The following is an 18,727-nucleotide window of genomic DNA, read 5'->3' on the forward strand; positions in this document are numbered from 1 at the left end:
CATTGCTATTGTGATCAAAATGGCCAATGGGTGTGTGCTATGTATACTGCTCGGTATCCTGGAAGACATCATCCAAGTGTCCGGCCCGTTCGCCGGATAGTTAGGTTATTTAAGGAAACAGGAAGTGTTCAGCCACATGTGAAACGTCAACCACGACCTGCAACAAACGATGATGCCCAAGTAGGCGTTTTAGGTGCTGTCGCGGCTAATCCGCACATCAGTAGCAGACGAACTGCGCGAGAATCGGGAATACTACATCAACAACGTTTGCACCTGTACCATATTTCTATGCACGATGAAATGCATGGCGACGACTTTGAACGTCGTGAACAGTTCTGCCACTGGGCACAAGAGAAATTACGGGACGATGACAGATTTATTGCACGCGTTCTATTTAGCGACGAAGCGTCATTCACCAACAGCGGTAACGTAAACCGGCATAATATGCACTACTGGGCCACGGAAAATCCACGATGGCTGCGACAAGTGGAACATCAGCGATCTTGGCGGGTTAATGTATGGTTCGGCGTTATAGGACGAAGGATAATTGGGCCCATTTTATCAATGGCAATCTAAATGGTTCAATGTATCCTGAATTTCTACGCAATGTTCTGCCGATGTTACTTCAAGATGTTTCACTGCATGACAGAATGGCGATGTACTTCCAACATGATGGATGTCTGGCACATAGCTCGCGTGCTGTTGATGCGGTACTGAATAGCATAATTCATGACAGGTGGATTGGTCGTCCAAGCATCATACCATGGCCCGCACGTTCACCGTATCTGACGACCCTGGATTTCTTTCTGTGTGGAAAGTTGAAGGATATTTGCTATCGTGATCCCCCGACAACGCCTGACAATATGCGTCAGCGCATTGTCAATGCTTGTGCGAACATTACGGAAGGCGAATTACTCGCTGTTGAGAGGAATGTCGTTACACGTATTGCCAAATGCATTGAGGTTGACGGACATCATTTCGAGCATTTATTACATTAACGTGGTATGTACAGGTAATCACGCTGTAACAGGATGCGTTCTCAGAAATGATAAGTTCTCAAAGGTACATGTATCACATAGGAACAACCGAAATAAAATGATCAAGCGTACCTACGTTCTGTATTTTAATTTAAGAAACCAACCTGTTACCAACTGTTCGTTTAAAATTGTGAGCCATACGTTTGTGACTATTACAGCGGCATCTATTGCAAAGCGAATAAAGTGGTCCAACTAAAACAGTCATATTTCTTTGCGTACTACACGAATATGTAATAAAAAATGGGGGTTCCTAGTTAAAAACCGAAGTTGATATTCATTCGACTTATGGCAGTGCCATCTAGCGGGCCAACCGTAACGCCATCTGGTTTCCGCCTTCAAGCTAGACGAGTTTCGCTCTTTGTAGTTTTTTACTTTGACTTTTATTTATTGAGGTATTTGGCCCGGGCTCGATCACACGTGTGTGTGTGTGTGTGTGTGTGTGATGTGGAAAAAAAGTACAGTCGTTGTCGTAAGGGGGAAACGGTCAGATTTACGTGAGGCCCAAAAGGGCGCGATAGTTGGCTTTCGGGTCAAGGATGGAAGCATTTCCGAAACAGTCAAGTTTCTAAACAGTTAGCGTGTCACCGTGATTAAAGTACACCGTGAATGGCAATTTGGCGCTGTCCAAAACAGGCGGGGTGGCAACTGTGGTTCGCCATCGGCCATAGATGACAGGCTTCAGAAACGACTACGGAAATATATAGGGATGAATAGTAGTGCAACATACCGCCCAGATGAACCAAGGGACCACCAACACTGACTCTTCAACGACTGTTCTGTGACTGTTGCTGCGTATGGGTCTTCGCAGCAGACACCTGGTTGACGCACCCATGCTGACTGCTGTTCGTCGGCGACAAGACTGGAATATGCCCAGCAGTGCCACAGTTAGACGCCCACTAAGTTGTGACAGATGGCCTTTTGAGATGGATCACACGGCCGTTGGAGTGTACGGCGAGAAACATCTGAAAGGAAACATTCTGCATGCGTCAGGGAAACGTTTTCGTGGCATTCCCTGAGTGATCTTACTTTGGAAGGCACAGCGGATGAACACAACTACGCATCTATCCTTGCAGTTTGTTTGCCTCAGCACGATGGCATCTACCAACAGAACAATGCAACGCGTCACACAGCTCGCAGTAAACGTACATGGTTCGACGAACGTCAGAATAAGTTTGCCATACAGTCTCGCCCACCAAACACTCCCGGATTTAAACGCAATTGATAATCTATAGGACCACCTTGTTCAAACTCTTCAGGCCATGGATCGTCAGCCGAGAAACCTAGCGCAGCTGTCCATCGCAATGGCGTCAGCAGCGCTCCACATTTCTGTCGGTACCTTCCAGAACCTCACTGACTCTCTCTCTCTCTCTCTCTCTCTCTCTCTCTCTCTCTCTCTCTCTCTCTCTGCACGTCTCGCAGAGGTACTCGCTGCAAATGGTGGCTATTTAGGTTTTTGACAAAAGGTCACATTAGTGTGACTGGACGCTGTAATATTGACATCCTGCTTAATCACCGTGACTTTGATCGAGCTACAAAATTATAAACGGACTGGGAGATTACGAAACTACATAAATTAGAACAGTTGTCAGACTGATGTACACTCATGCTCAAAATTAAGGATAATTGCAGAATGTGGTGCCACACAGCGTGACACTACACAAAACAGGCTCTAATAGCATAGGCACATTGGTAACATCCACGACACAGATCTGTAAGCCCACGGTATTAGTGATAAAATGAGAAAGCCGTCCCGAAATACATGTGCTTCAACCCTTTCCTATACATGTACCTCGACATCAATTTGGGATATGATCACCATGCACACGTACACAGACGCACAACTGGTTGGCATACTCTGGATTAGGTGGCCGAGCAGCTGCTGGAGTACAGCCTCCCATTCTTGTATCAGTGCCTATCGGAGCTCCTGAAGTGATGTAGGGGTTTGACGACGTGCAGCGATACTTCGGCCGAGAGCATCCCAGACGTGCTCGATGGGGTTTAGGTCTGGAGAACAGGCAGACCACTCCATTAGCATGCTATCTTCTATTTCAGGGTACTCCACGATGGGAGCTCGGGGGGCCGTGCCTTATCATCGATCAGGAGAAAGGTGGGACCCACTGCACACCTGAAAAGGTGGACATACTGGTGCAAAATGACATCCCGATACACCTGACCTGCTACAGTTCCTCTGTCAAAGACATGCAGGGGTGTACGTGCACCAATCATAGTCGCACCCCACACCATCAAACCACGACCTCCATACAGGTCCCTTTCAAGGACATTAAGGGGTTGATATCTGGTTCCTGGTTCACGCCAGATGAAAACCCGGCGAGAATCACTGTTCAAACTATACCTGGACTCGTCCGTGAACGTAACCTGGGACCACTGTTCCAATGACCAAGTATTGTGTTCTTGACACCAGGCTTCAACCTGATCAGGGGTCAGTGGAATGTACCTTGCAGGTCTCCGGGCAAATAAACCATGTCTGTTCAGTCGTCTGTAGACTGTATGTTTGGAGAGAACTGTTCCAGTGACTGCGGTAGGGCCCAGAACAAGGCGACCTGCAGTACTTCGTGGCCGTCTACGAGCATTGATGGTGAGATATCGGTCTTCTTGTGGTGTTGTAGACTGTGGGCGTTCCGTACTGTAGCGCCTGGACACGTTTCCTGTCTGCTGGAATCGTTGCCATAATCTTGAGATCACACTTTGTGGCACACGGAGGGCCCGTGCTACGACCGGTGGTGTTTGACCAGCCTCCAGTCGCCCTTGTATTCTATCCCCTCATAACGTCATCAATATGTGTTCTTTGAGCCATTTTCAACACACAGTCACCATTAGCACGTCTGAAAACGTCTGCACACCTACTCGCTGCACCGTACTCTGACACGCACCAACTCACCTCTGCGTATGTGGACTGCTGCCAGCTCCACCGTGCGACGACCGCAGCTCAAATGCACCGCATGGTCATACCCTGAGGTGATTTAAACCCGCAAACCGCCCACCAGAGCGTTGTTTCACCACGTATCAGCATTATCCTTAATTTATGAGCATGAGTGTAGAAATCTTATTATGACTGTTGTTCCTCTCCTGGTCTTCAGTCCGAAGAATGGTTTGCAGCAGCGTCCCCCAATTAGTCTGGCCTGTGCAAGTCCCTACATTTCTGCATGATTACTGTAACCAGCAACTATTTTAGCCTGAAAACTGTGTTCAAATCTCAGTCCCCTTCTACAGTTTTTACCCCTCGCATTTCCCTCTGGTGACAAATTGTGAGAAAAACTGGACTAAGCTACAAGGAGAGACGAATAGTATAGAATGCGTATAATAAGCAAGAGGGAGCAGTAAGAACGAAAGACAAAGAAGAAAGTGCTCGGTTGAAAACGGTGTATGACAGAGATGTCATTAGCCCTACTGTTCAATCTACACATCAAAGAAGCAATGGCAGAATACAAGAAGGTTCAAGAATATGATTGACTCTGAGGGTGAAAACATACCAATGATAAGATACCCTGACGGGGTTATTGTCCTCAGTGAAGCGGACGAGGGCTAGCAGCACCTGTTGAACTGATGGAATAAATTACCAACACTACTGACTCACAGTAATCTGAAGAATGAAAAAAGTACTGATGAGTTCCAGAAATGATATTAGCTATAAACTGAACATGGGGACCACAAAGTAGAAGTAGTTCGAGTTTAGGAGGGAATGCCAAGTGTGCTGAAGCGTGAATGTATTAGGGAGGGAAGCTTGCTAGGGTAGTCTGTGCAGTTGTACAAAACCACTGCGCCAGGGTGGTGCAGTGATTAAGGTATCTACCCAGTCAGCAGGTGACCCGGGTTCAAATCCTACCTTTAGCACAAATTTTTATTCTTTGCTTCCGTCTGCGTAGGTACATCATAGCTGTTAGAAGCTTGAAAAGGTCTCTGGAACAAAATAGTACTCATTAGGCTGTTCATTCCTTTCAGTATGTAGTGTAATACATCTTCAGCTTCACAGACAATTGCGTCATCGCCAATGAATTTCATACTTGATATCTTTTCACTCTGTACTATAATCCCACTCTTGAGCATGTAATGGTTCTTTATTTACGAGACCATTACGGCACTCCAACCCCAGTGTCGATACCATTAATATCGTACTACTTTTCTGCGGAGTAACAGACATATTTTTGGGACAATATTCACATTTGGTTTTATTAATGTATAGGCGCTCCGATGTATTGATATATTATAGTGATATGGTTCTTGTGTGTAGTCATTTCTGTAAGACTGTCATAATCTTTGACTTGTAACCGTTTTGGCGCGAATGCGCGCAGGGCAGTCTTTGTTTCACTTTGTAGAAGTTAAGTTGTTATTTCCCCTTGTAGAAGAACAGTCAAGTCTTGTGTTTGGTTAAAGTGGAAATTAAATATATGAAGATTGATACAAAACTGGTTTCTTGATGATGTGACAATTAAGAAGAAGTGTATGTGAATTTACAAGAAGTTTAATAAAACTGGGATCGTGAACACCAAGTAAAAAATTATTTCTACCATACCATTATTCTGATCTGGGATTGTTTGATCATTTAGAATTTCCTGAAGAAACGCATTTGTTATGTCTTCAAATATTGCTAAAATACAGATCTGGACCTTCTAGCAGTCAAAGTGGAATCATCATAGAATCAACAAGAGAGCCATAACAACTCCCACGAAATCTACGTGGAAATACATCCCAGATAAGTGCCAAAATTAATGATTTTTTTACAGTGACTTCATTATTTCCATTCTGACGATACCATCCACAGTCAAAACTGCGTTGTTGCCCGATAAATCGAACATATGCTGCGTGAGCAACATTATTAATCTGATTTCTAACCTACTTTGCAAGTAGTGGTATTGTCAGAAGCCTTTCTTTTACATACATCTTTGCTTCTTCGAGGTAGAGACTAAACATAATGGATGAGAGACTGTCTTTCTGACAGCCTTTTTAATTCAGCACTTCGTCGCTCTTCTGCGATTCTTATTTTTACGTATTGCTCCTGGTACATATTGTAGCAGTCATCCCTCTGGTGAGCATTTTTAGTAGGCGTGGAGGCTCAGCAGAAGGGGTGTGGCGGTATTCAGAACGTCCAGCTAGGGGAGCCGCTGAAGGTGGCTGTCCAATGCTCAAGGCGTTAGTTAAACAATATTGTCTGGAAGCATACTTATTTCTCATGATTTTACATCACGCAAGGCGGGTGTTCTGGAAGCGGAAGCTCAGAACCCAAATAAGCATTTCAGTGCACAGCCAGGTACTCCATACCACATACAGCTAGGGAGGCGTTATTCAGGTGCGTCACCCATCTGGTTGAAGGCGGAGGCTTGCAGTCACCAGGTACGGTCGTTCACCAGGATCGTCCATATCTGCTATCAGGCATACATGTGACCGAACAGCAGTGTCAGCCTGCATCGGTGAATTCCCACTACAGCCGGCTGGCTGTGGTCTCGAAGACGAAGTCTTCACTCAAGCAGCACATCCCTATTCACCAAACAAGTGAACCTGTAGTTAGTGAGACTGCCATTCCGTCTGAATCATAAATGCAGATGGGGTGACCAGTCACTGAGGCGCCTGAATTTGGCTATTTATTCTGGATTGAAATAAAAACAAATTGTACAAAGATGGAAAAGGCATAGAAACCATTGATAACCGAAGAAATACTTCAGTTGATCGGTGAAAGAAGGTAGTACGAAATTGTTATGGGAAATCCAGGAATACTGAAATAAGTAGTAAGTACAAGGAAGCTAAGGTGGAGTGTCTGCGTTAAAAATGTGAAGAAATCAAAAAAGAAATGATATTCTGAAGGACTGACTAAGCTTATACAAAAGTCAAAAGAATCTTCCATAAATTAAGAAGCCAGCGTGGTAACATTAAGAGTGCAACTGGAATTCCACTGTTAAAGGCAGAGTACAGAGCGGATATGTGGAAAGCGTACATTGAAAGTCTCTACGAAGGGGAAAATTGTCTGACGTGAAAGAACAATAGACAGTAGTCGATGTACAAGAGATAGGTATCCAGTATTAGAATCACAAATATAAGAGCCTTGGAAGACTTACGATCAAATAGTGTAGAAGACATAGATAACATTCCACAAGAATTTCTAAAATCATTAGGGAGGTGGCAACAAAACGGCTATTCACGTCTGTGTGTAGAAAGTATGAGTCTGACGATAGATCGTCTTTAGAAAATATTCCGAAGGCTGTAACAGCTGAGAAGTGGGAGAATTATCACACAATCAGCTTAACAACTGATGGATCCAAGCTGCTGACAACATAGAAAAATGATGGAAAGGAAAATTGGGGATGTGTTGAATAAGGATCAGTTTGGCTTTAGGAAATATAAACGCACCAGAGGGGCAGTTCCGACGTAGCGGTTGACAATGGAAGCAAGACTAAAGAAAAATCAAGGCATGTGCAAATGATTTTTCGACCTGGAAAAAGTATTCGATAATATAAAATGGTGCAAGATGTGCAAAATTTAGAGAAAACCATGGGCAACTTGCAGGGAAATATGGTAATATACAGTATGTGTAAGTACGAAAAAGGAACAATAAGACCGGAAGACCAAGAACGAAGTGCTCGGATTAAAAAGGATGTAAGACAGGGATGTAGTCTTTCGCTCCTACTATTCAGTCTATACATTGAAGAAGAAATGATGTAAATAAAAGAAAGATTCAAGAGTGGATTTACTAAAATTCAGGGAGAAAGAATATCAACGATGAGATTTGCTGATGACATTGTTATCCAGAGTGAAAATAAAGAACAATTACAGGATATGCTGAATGGAATGAAGTCTAATTAGTACAGAACATAGACTGAGAGTAAATCGAAGAAAGAAGTAGCAGAAATGCGAACATCGAGAAACTGAACATTTGGACAGAAGATCACGAAGTAGATGAAAAGAAATTTTGTTACCTAGGCAGCAAAAAACCCAAGCCAGAGGATCAAGGAGGACATCAAAAGCAGACTAGTACTGGAAAAAAGGGGTTCCTGACCAAGCGAAGTCTACTACGTACTACTCGTAGTATCAAAGTATCAGCGACTTCTGAGAAAGTACGTTTGGAGCACGGCAATATATGGTAGTGAAACATGGACTACGAGAAAACCGGAGCAGAAGAGAATAGAAGCATTTGCAGTGCGATGTTGTAGATGAATGCTGAAAATTAGGTGCACTGATTAGTTAAGAAATGAGGAGCTTCTGCATAGAATCGGAGAGGACAGTAATGTACGAAAAACAGTGACAAGAAGGAAGGACAGGATAATAGGACATCTTTAGAGACATCAGGGAATGGTATCAGAGGGAATTGTTAAGGGTAAAAACTCTTAGAGGAACACAGAGACAGGAATGTATCTATCAAATATTTGAGGACGTAGCTTGCAAATGCTACTCTGAGGTGCACAGGTTGTTACCAGCGTGGCGGGGCGGATCAAACCATTCAAAAAGACTGATTACTGAAAATAGGTGGTCGTTTGCCGTAATTATCCAGAAATGTCAGCAGACTTGTCCCCAGCGGGGTTTCTCATTTATTGTGAGTCGACCTTCCTTCACAATTTCCGTCATTGCTACTATGCCATGGAGCTGTTGAGCCTGGATGTTAGATTGCCTGGTTCCTAGAATGACTTGCTGGATGCTGTGATGCTGCACAGTCCTCTTCGCTTATGAACCTGCTCATTGTGGTAATGTGCTACAAGTTGCGTGCTGCCTTCTGGAACACTGGCACTCTTTGCATGCTTCAGATACTGATCGTGACACATGGTATGAGCCGGACCTGAGTCTGTGCCGTCTGCGCCAAATAATAATTTAAAAAATATAGATGCGCACCAGTGAACAGGAACTACTGTGCAACAAAAAATTTTATTACTCTTCTTTCCCGTCAGTTTACTGCTTTTTTGTCAAAGTTTTGAACATCTTACACCGTTGTTTAAAGCTCTCATTGGGATGACAAATGTCAAGAATTGGTCTGAATTCTTCTTAAGCCACCAGTATCATATCACAAAGTCAAAATTGCTTATCTGATGCATTTACCTTTGTGAAAGCCAAATTGAACATCATCTAACACATACTCCATTTTCTTTTACATTCCTCTTTACATATTTCCTGTCAGGAACTTGAATGCGTGAGCTGTCAGACTGTGCTGTCCTAATGCGACGGAGGTCACAACGTACTTACGTGAATCCCTCTGTCGAATAGGGTGCGATGTGGAATTTTTCAGGTAGAAATGAAGAAACGGACCTCTGGTTTGATACCTTGGTCTGATTTTATTATTTCTTCCCGAGTTTACGCGAACATGTAGAAGACGACAGACGCTTGGTCATAATTTCAATAAAAATAGATGAGGCTTGCTGGATACTCTGACTACTAGAACAAATAGCCTGTCTGGCATGTCGCTTTGATTCGAATCATGAGAAGGAGCCAGTTTCTTGCTGCCCAAATCGAAACCTCAGGTGAGGAGTAAATTGAGGATAGGAACACGTCTGGGAACGTCCGTGAATGAAGCTACATTGTGTCGAAATTATAGATACCTGCGCCTGTCCACGGGTGATCTCTTCAGCACTTGACTTTGTACACTGGAGAAACAGAGGCGAAATGTTTCGCAATGTTGTTTGTTGTTCAATGTCTGTACCCGATTGCTTTTTAGTGCGGCAGTGAGCACGAGACGATTGGCAAGATGTGTGCGGCCCTGATCACTGCGAGGCCAACTCTACACAGGCGATGTTAGCACTAACTGATGAATCAGCGCCATCGTGGAGTCCCACTCATACTCTTGGGAAAAACTGGAATACTGCCCACACAACATGCCAGTACTGCAGGGCAGCAGAGATGTCAGGCGTTCACAATACTTTTCATCTCCACCCCATATGGGAACTAGGTGGATCCGACAGACAAGAGAGCATTCCTATCCATTTATGAGCTACTTTTAAAGCTAATTGGGAAATTATTTTAAAACCAGTTGCAAAATTTGCGCTGAACAGACTGACAAGAAAGTGCCCTAATAAAAATTTGTTACAGTTGTTGATGACTAGGATTTCACAAATTTTTATTTCGGTGCGGGCTCTTTGTGCTGCAGCCTATGCACTGCAGCTGCACACTTGCTCGCCGCAGCCAGTCAGGGCCAGCTGCCCTTTATAAAGCAGCAGAGTGCAGGCTGCAGCGAGCATTTGTCTGCCACCTGCCCCCGTGCCCTCGCCGCACGCCCCCCGACGGCTCCGTCGCGTTCTGCTGGCGACAGCTTTAGAGCACTTCCCCCTCCCTCCCCCGCCCCTCCCCCTCCCCCTCTCCCATCTCCCAGATTAATTACCCGCACGGTACTCGCCCGTATTTCATTCACAAAAAGAGCCCCTACCTCCATTCTCCGGGCGTTTAATATATTTTTCCGTTCGCTGAGAGAATACCAAATAGCACTGTAATTCAGATTACTCTTTTCTTTCGGCTCAGAATTTTCATACTCGCGCCGAGGGCCCAGAATAATTGTGCCCACTCGCGGTTTCATTTAGTCGATTGCGAGTGGCTGTCGCCGCATTACTCAGCAACGCGCTTTTGTTCTTCTGACCCAATTCCAGCCGCGTGCATTTACCGCCTCTTTCTTTAATGCGTATTCTTTCGATGCAGAAGAATATACTAGTAATGAAAGATGAACATTGGGGAACAGATAGCCCACACATAGGCACCGTGATGCCTTACTTTACTTTGTCCTATATGCATTTGACGCGGTAACCCATTGCAGGCTGTTAACGAAGTTACGAACGTATGGAATAGCAATGTCACAAATGTCGAGCCAACCGGTTGCAAATAGAATTTTAAAAATTCTTTAACCAGTTTTCAATGCCAACTAGCGGCGACGTATTCAGAAGAAACTGTTACTTTACTTAACAATATCACAGGAAGGTACATTAATAGCAGGTAGGCATTAGAACAAACACTTAATGTTTTACAAATTAAACTGCATAAAAATACTCAAGTGTGGTTAAAAGGAAATTTGAGCGACATCGCTCTAATCAAAACATTAAAAGCACTATCAAAACATTTTTCAACTGAATACATAACAGGCATAGTCAATTTTTTTTAAAAAAAACAATGTGTAAATATGCCACTAAGGGCACTAAAGTGGTATAGGACACGAGTGAGTAACGACGATTGCGCGAGCGGGACGTTACAAATGACGACGTGAATGTGATACAGCTCGCGCCATCTAGTAGCAGAATTTACAGAAGTTAACAACATCTATACGAAATTAATATAATAGTGATTGACAAATTAACAGGATGTAATAATAAAAGATAGGGAGAGGAGAACAATATTTAAGGGCCTGACAGGGAAGTGTATAACCAACATTAGCTATCGGACATCTTCGAGGAACGGCTCTAAGCCACTGAGAAAGCATCTGTTACGCGAAACTTCTATTACGAGACTGCAGTTGTTCATTTAATATGAGGCCACATGCTGAGAAACTGCCTATTGGCTTCTGTCTCGGGTTCTTCGGCCGTCGTTCATCTAATTGTCAAAGCTTTGACAATGCCAGCCACTCGTGCTGGCGAAATGTCAGCAAAATCATTAGATGAACGTCGGCCGAAGAAACCGAGACATAAGCCAATAGGCAGTTTGCTAAAACCTTTTCTTTCACAGTGAAAAATTCCAGTGTCATTAATTTCCGTAGGTTTCTGGCCTGAGATCAACAGGTGGTCGGGAAAGATTGAGTTATGAATGTTAGAAGCATTTTTCCCTAGACCGCTACGGTCGCAGGTTCGAATCCTGCCTCGGGCATGGATGTGTGTGATGTCCTTAGGTTAGTTAGGTTTAAGTAGTTTTAAGTTCTAGGCGACTGATGACCTCAGAAGTTAAGTCCCATAGTGCTCAGAGCAAGAGCCATTTTTCCCTAAAAGATGCTCCTTGTATCTACCAGAGAAAGCACGACCTGTTTGGCCTATGTAATAGATTTTACGTATGTCTCAACTGATTTTGTAGATTCCTGAGTTCTGGAGAGGAGACCGCTCTGATTTTAAATTAGGGATAAGGTTGCTATGCAAGCTGTTGTTAGTAGAAAAGGCTACGTTACAATTACATTTGTTCCTGAGTAGTCGCTGAATACTCTAAGATACTGGCCGTATGTACGGAATGGAAAAATATTTTTTTTTCTTTTCGTCAACTTCATTATTAAAAGGAACTCTGAGAGTAGTAATTCTGGCTTTGGTCTTATATCTGAAGATTTTATCTACTATAGTTACTCACTCGTGTCCCATAACATCGTAGTGCCCTGTTGGCATATTCATATATTGCTTAAAAAGATTTTGAATTTACCTGTTATGTATTCGGGTGGGGAATGTTTTAATTGTGCTTTTAATGTTTTGACTAGAGCGATGTCACTCAAATTTCCTTTTAACCACACTTGAGTATTTTTATGCAGTTTAATTTGTAAAAAATTAAGTGTTTGTTCTAATGCCTACCTGCTATTAATGCGCCTTCCTGTGATATTATTAGGTAAGGTAACAGTTTCCTCTGAAGAAGGTGCCTCTAGTTGGCGTTGAAAACTAGTTAAGGAATTTCAAATTCTATTTGCAAACGGTTGGTTGGAAATATGTGACATTGCGATTAATTACGATTGCTGATCACAGCCACGTTCAAAAAATCATATGGAATAAGTTCACAGACATGTGGATGTCTCAAAGACTTAAACAATAGCATCGAGTATGTTGTCCTCGACGTGAATGTTCATGAAAGACACGGGTATCGTCAGGAGCGCCCCAGGAAAATGTGACAGCACCACAATTTTTTCTACATATGTAAACAACATAGAAGGCAGGGTGGGCACCAATCTGCGGTTGTTTGCTGGGCAGTAGGAAAGTACAAGACGATTCAGACGAATTTTCTAATCGGTGTGATGAAAGGCAACCAGCACTAAATGTGGAGAAACGTAAGTTAATGTGGATGAGCAGGAAAAACAATCCTGTAATATTCGGATACAGTATTACTAATCTCCTGCTTGATACAACCACGTCTTTTAAGTATCTGGGCGTAGCACTGCAAAGCGATATGAGGTGGAACGAGCATGTGAGAACTGTGGTAGGGAAGGTGAATGGTGGACTTCGGTTTACTGGGATAATTTTAGGGAAGAGTGGTTCACCAGTGTAGCACGCTGCTGCCACATATTCTTGAGCACTGCTCGAGTAAAACTGAAATAAATGAGTCCTCGATCACAATTTTGTTAGTCCTGTAAAGAATAGATTTCAGATATCAGTTGCCCTTTTTAAATTTCAATGGCAGTTCTAGATTTCAGCTGGCAACAAGCCACTCTCAATGCACTATCATTTTTGATCAATGCACTGATAAAAACTGACAGTGCATTGAGAATGGCTATTTTCTACCTGCAATCTAGATCTGCCAAAAAAAAAAGTTAAAAAGAACGACTGAAAGCTGAAATCTGTTACTTACAAGTCAATGTAACAGGCGCTGAGTGCAGCCAGCCTTCTGAATGGAAGGTAACCTGATTTTTTAGTCTTATTAACAAGGTTTCAACACTTCCAAGAGCGCCTTCATCAGAATTTAAACATTTAAAGTGGTCTATAACATAATTACAAATATATGGGAAGAAAAATATTTCTATATTCAAAGTAGTGTAAGTACTGGCTAACACTACAAGGCAGAGACAATACTTACATGTGACGTATAAAATAAATAACAGGCCACAAGGGCTTCAGTCACAAAATATCTAAAAGAATGTGTGAAGACGAGCCTCTAAGGGCTACTCATACCTGTACAGCCGTAGGTTGCAACGGACAACTTAAATACACTACTGGTCATTAAAATTGCTACACCAAGAAGAAATGCAGATGATAAACGGGTATTCATTGGACAAATGAACTGATACGTGATTACTTTTTCACGCAATTTGGGTGCATAGATCCTGAGAACAATCACCTCTGGTCGTAACAACGGTCTTGATACGCCTGGGCAATGAGTCAAACAGAGCTTCGATGGAGTGTACAGGTACAGCTGCCCATGCAGCTTCATCATGATACCACAGTTCATCAAGAGTAGTGTCTGGCTTATTGTGACGATTCGAACATTTTCTCTATCCAGAAAGGCCCGTACAGGACCTGCAACATGCGGTCGTGCACTATCATGCTGAAATGTAGGGTATCACAGGGATCGAATGAAGGGTAGAGCCACGGGTCGTAACACATCTGAAACGTAACGTGTTGTCAATGCGAACAAGGGTGACCGAGACGTGTAATCAATTGCACCCCGTACCATCACGCCGGGTGATACGCCAGTATGGCGATGACGAATACACGCTTCCAAAGTGCGTACGACGCGATGTCGCCAAACACGGATGCGACCATCATGATGTTGTAAACATAACCTGGATTCACCCGAAAAATTACGTTTTGTCATTCGTCGTTGAGTACACCACCGCAGGCGCTCCTGTCTCTGATGCAGCGTCAAGGGTGACCTGATAGTCCATGCTGCTGCAAACGTCGACGAACTGTTCGTGCAGATGGTTGTTGTCTTGCAAGTGTCCCCATCTGCTGACTCAGGGATCGAGACGTGGCTGCACGATCCGTTACAGTCATGTAGACAAGATGCCTGTGATCTCGACTGCTAGCGATATGAGGCCGTTGGGATCCAGCACGGCGTTCCGTATTACTCTCCTGAACCCACCGATTCCATATTCTGCTAACAGTCATTGGATCTCGACCAACGCGAGCCGCAATGTGGCGATACGATAAACCGCAATCGCGATAGGCTACAATCCGACATTTATCAAAGTCGTAAACATGGTGGTACGCATTTCTCCTCCTTACACGAGGCATCACAGCAACGTTTCACCAGGCAACGCCGGTCAACTGCTGTTTGTGTATGAGAAATCGGTTGGAAACTTTCGTCATGTCAGCATGTTGAAGGTGTCGCCACCGGGGCCAACCTTGTGTGAATGCTCTGAAAAGCGAATCATTTGCATATCACAGCATCTTCTTCCTGGCCGTTAAATTTCTCGTCTGTATCACGTCATCTTCGTGGTGCAGCAATTTTAATGGCTAGTAGTGTATATTTAGAGACGACTTTATGTAATACGTTCTACAATTTTAATAAGGTCTGTTATTCGCCATACTATGAAATTAGTTTAAAGAGTCTTTCATTCCGCAGCTCCTTTATTCACGGGAAGCCATTATTTTCCAGAGGAAATTTGCGTGCCTGTTGGACTCGGCGAGTGGCTGATAGAATATAACATAATCCGAAATCCTTGCGATACATCATTATGCATATTTACGAACTCTAAAAGTCTAAACGAGGTGAAATGTGAGAGGTCGAGCAGCCATATGGGCACCACTACCACGAGAAAACTCTCGTGTCCCACTGAGGCGATCCTAGTGCGGTGACGTTTTGATTTTTGAGTCCGTTGCAACCTGTGGCTGTACAGATATGAGCAGCCCTTAGAGGCTCGTGTTAATACATCCCTTTGAAATATTTTGAGACTAAAGTAGTCCTGGTCTGTTATTTATTTTATACGTGACATGTAAGTACTGTGTCTGCCTTGTATTGTTAGTCAGTGCTTACACTTTTTTATATAAAAAATTTTTTGTTCCCATAAATTAATAATTTTGTTATAGACCACTTTAAATGTCTAAATTCTGATGAAGGCACTCTTAGAAGTGTTGAAACCTGGTTAATAAGTCTAAAAATTGTTAGAGGGCTAATTTGTTTCAATTTTAATTCATAAACGGTCATTGAACGAAGCAGCCAAGTTCAAAACTTTACTGCTCGAGAGTTTGGGATCCGTACCAGGTAGGACTGAAGGAAGACATCGAAGCAATTCATAGGCGGGCTGCTAGGATTGTTACCGGTAGGTTCGAACAACGTGTGTTACGGAGATGCTTCGAGAAGTCAAACAGGAATCCATAAAGGGAAGGCGACGTTCTTTTCGAGAAACACCATTGAGAAAATTCAGAGAACCGCTATTGTAAACTGACTGCCGAACGATTGTACCTACCGCCAACATACAGTGCGAGTAAAGACCACGAACGAAAGATACGGGAAGTTAGGGCATACAGACAGTTGTTTTTCCCTCGCTCTATTCGCGAGTGTAAGAGGAAAGGAAATGACTACTAACAGTACAGGGTACCATTCGACATTCACTATATGGTGACTTGTGGAGTACCTATGTAGACGTAAAGCAATGTTCAAATGTGTGTGAAATATTATGTAACGTAACTGCTAAGTCATGAGTCCCTAAGCTTACACACTATTTAACCTAAATTATCCTAAAGACAAACACAGACACCCATACCCGAGGGAGGACTCGAACCTCCACCGGGACCAGCCGCACAGTCCATGACTGCAGCTCCCTAGACCGCTCGGTTAATCCCGCGGGCTATGTAGATTTAGGTGTAGCTGTGGAGATGAAAGTTTTTCAGCCCGAAATTGGGCTACATCCAGTGCTTCCTCACTTCCCCGCCATGGTTGATAGAGAGTACGTTTACTGGGACAGTTAGAGAGGCCAGGAGATGGTCCATATCCTTGCACGCTCCACCATCACCGCTGTCGTTGCATCCATCTATAGGATTTGCGCCCATTGGTGCCACGTCCATTGTGATGAAGTTCAGCCTCCTCCTAAATCTTTCATCTCAAATTCTGCTCGCTTTTACATCTCATGGAGCACGTTGTAGTCGTTTGGAAGCTCAGTAAGTTTCCTGTTTAAGAAAGATATTGTGGGATTTCTACAGATCCACAGGGAGCATCAAATAAGACGAGGCGTTCGTCAAAATTATTCTGTATGTCTGTAGATGTCTGCCTGGGGTTGGGGTCCATGAATCTGGCCACATCGTACACTGCGTTGCGTAGCTATGGCAGTTAGTTGTTAGTTGGTACAATTAATTCTTGATATGTATGGATCTAGACCACATCTGGCAAAACTATTCTGCCCTGGAGAAGGAGAGTGTCTGAGCTGTGGTTCTCAGCACCTTTGGTCTGGACTCCTTTTTCTGTTAGCCAGTTTCGTCAGCGTGTTATTTCATGCTGCAACTTCAGGACAGGTCTTCTGGCGGTAATGCTTAAACTTCAGTGACTAGTACCCCTGTCGACAGTCACATATCGCTTCACGTAGTTCGTTTCAGCCCTGTTACGATTACTTGATAATTTATTGTGTGATGTTGTTACTTTTGATGGGAGTGGAAAGTTTCTCGAAGTGAGCGAATCTGCTGAGCTCAACACTCAACCATTTTGTCAGAGCACTGTTTCAGAAACGACGAAAAAAGCATGGAAAAATTAAAACGAACTCAAAATTTCCAATACTGGCGATCTTTTACTGAAGCTCGAAATTTAGCGCGACCTTCAGTGCGAGATGCTTACAAAAGTTTCCGCAACGAAACTTTGTCTAGAAACCTGGCAGAAAATCCAATGTAAAGTATGATAACGGAGAGACACAATCAATGCCTTCTCTGGGCGACAGCAATGGAAATACTATCGACGACACTGCTGCCAAAGTAGTTACTAAACACAGCACTACGGAATTCTTCAGCAAAGAAGACGAAGTCAATATTTCAGAATTCGAGAATTCGAATGAAGAACAGCCATGAGTAACTTAGAAGCAGGTATCTTGGGGGTAGTGAAGAAACGTAAATCACTTGATAAAAGTAACTCTGTTGGCTAAGATTGTATATCGGACAGGTTACTTTCGGTGCCAATATGGTCACTGAGTGGATGAAGGGAGGATTTCGAACCACTTTCCGATTTTACGTAAGACCAAAACCTAATAATCCTTTTACTCAAATAAGTTGACGAAATTTTATTTTCAAAGCCATTGAACGCTTCTCTCGTTCCTCTCTTTACGCTCATTTTCGATTCATTCTACTTTTGGCCGACGAGGGCGGCCGTGCGGTTCTAGGCGCTTCAGTCTAGAACCGCACGACCGCTACGGTCGCAGGTTCGAATCCTGCCTCGGGTATGGATGTGTGTGATATCCTTAGGTTGGTTAGGTTTAAGTAGTTCAACGTTCTAGGGGACTGATGACCTCAGCAGTTACGTCCCATAGTGCTCAGAGCCGTTTTTGAACTAGAAAAGGATTAAACTGCACTCCATTAATAAATGCGTACCTAAGAGAAAGCATGAACGGAACGATCCCATTGACAGAGTGGACAAACGGAAGATAGTGAAAATCGTAAGAAACAAATCAATAGCTGGTAAAGTAAATTTTGACCGTTTTAGGAAAAGGTAGAATGACAAGATCAGGGTAGTCCGAGGGGTACTGAAGGAAACAGACTTCAGCCTAAGAAGAACGGAAAAAGAAGAAGAACAAGAATGGGCCACAACGATTGCCGTCTAACCTATCCTTATAACAAATTTTTTTCAAGTTTCATCGAGCTATGTTGCTTGGAAATGAGACATCGTGCAAAAGTTAATTTCGTTTTTTAATTTTCCACACCAGTGTATTGATGTCATTACACACTTTTTCGCTAATATCTCAAGGCTACCAACTTACAAGGGAACCTCCCCATCGCACACCCCTCAGATTTAGTTGTAAGTTGGCACAGTGGCTAGTCCTTGAAAAACTGAACAGACATCAATCGAGAAAACAGGAAGAATTTGTGTGGAACTATGAAAAAAATAAGCAAAATATACCAACTGAGTGGTCAATGTGCAAGATAGGCAATATCAAGGACAGCGTGAGCTCAGGAGTGAAAAGTTTA

This window comes from Schistocerca gregaria, chromosome 9, assembly GCF_023897955.1.
Source record: "Schistocerca gregaria isolate iqSchGreg1 chromosome 9, iqSchGreg1.2, whole genome shotgun sequence".
Lineage (NCBI taxonomy): Eukaryota > Metazoa > Arthropoda > Insecta > Orthoptera > Acrididae > Schistocerca > Schistocerca gregaria.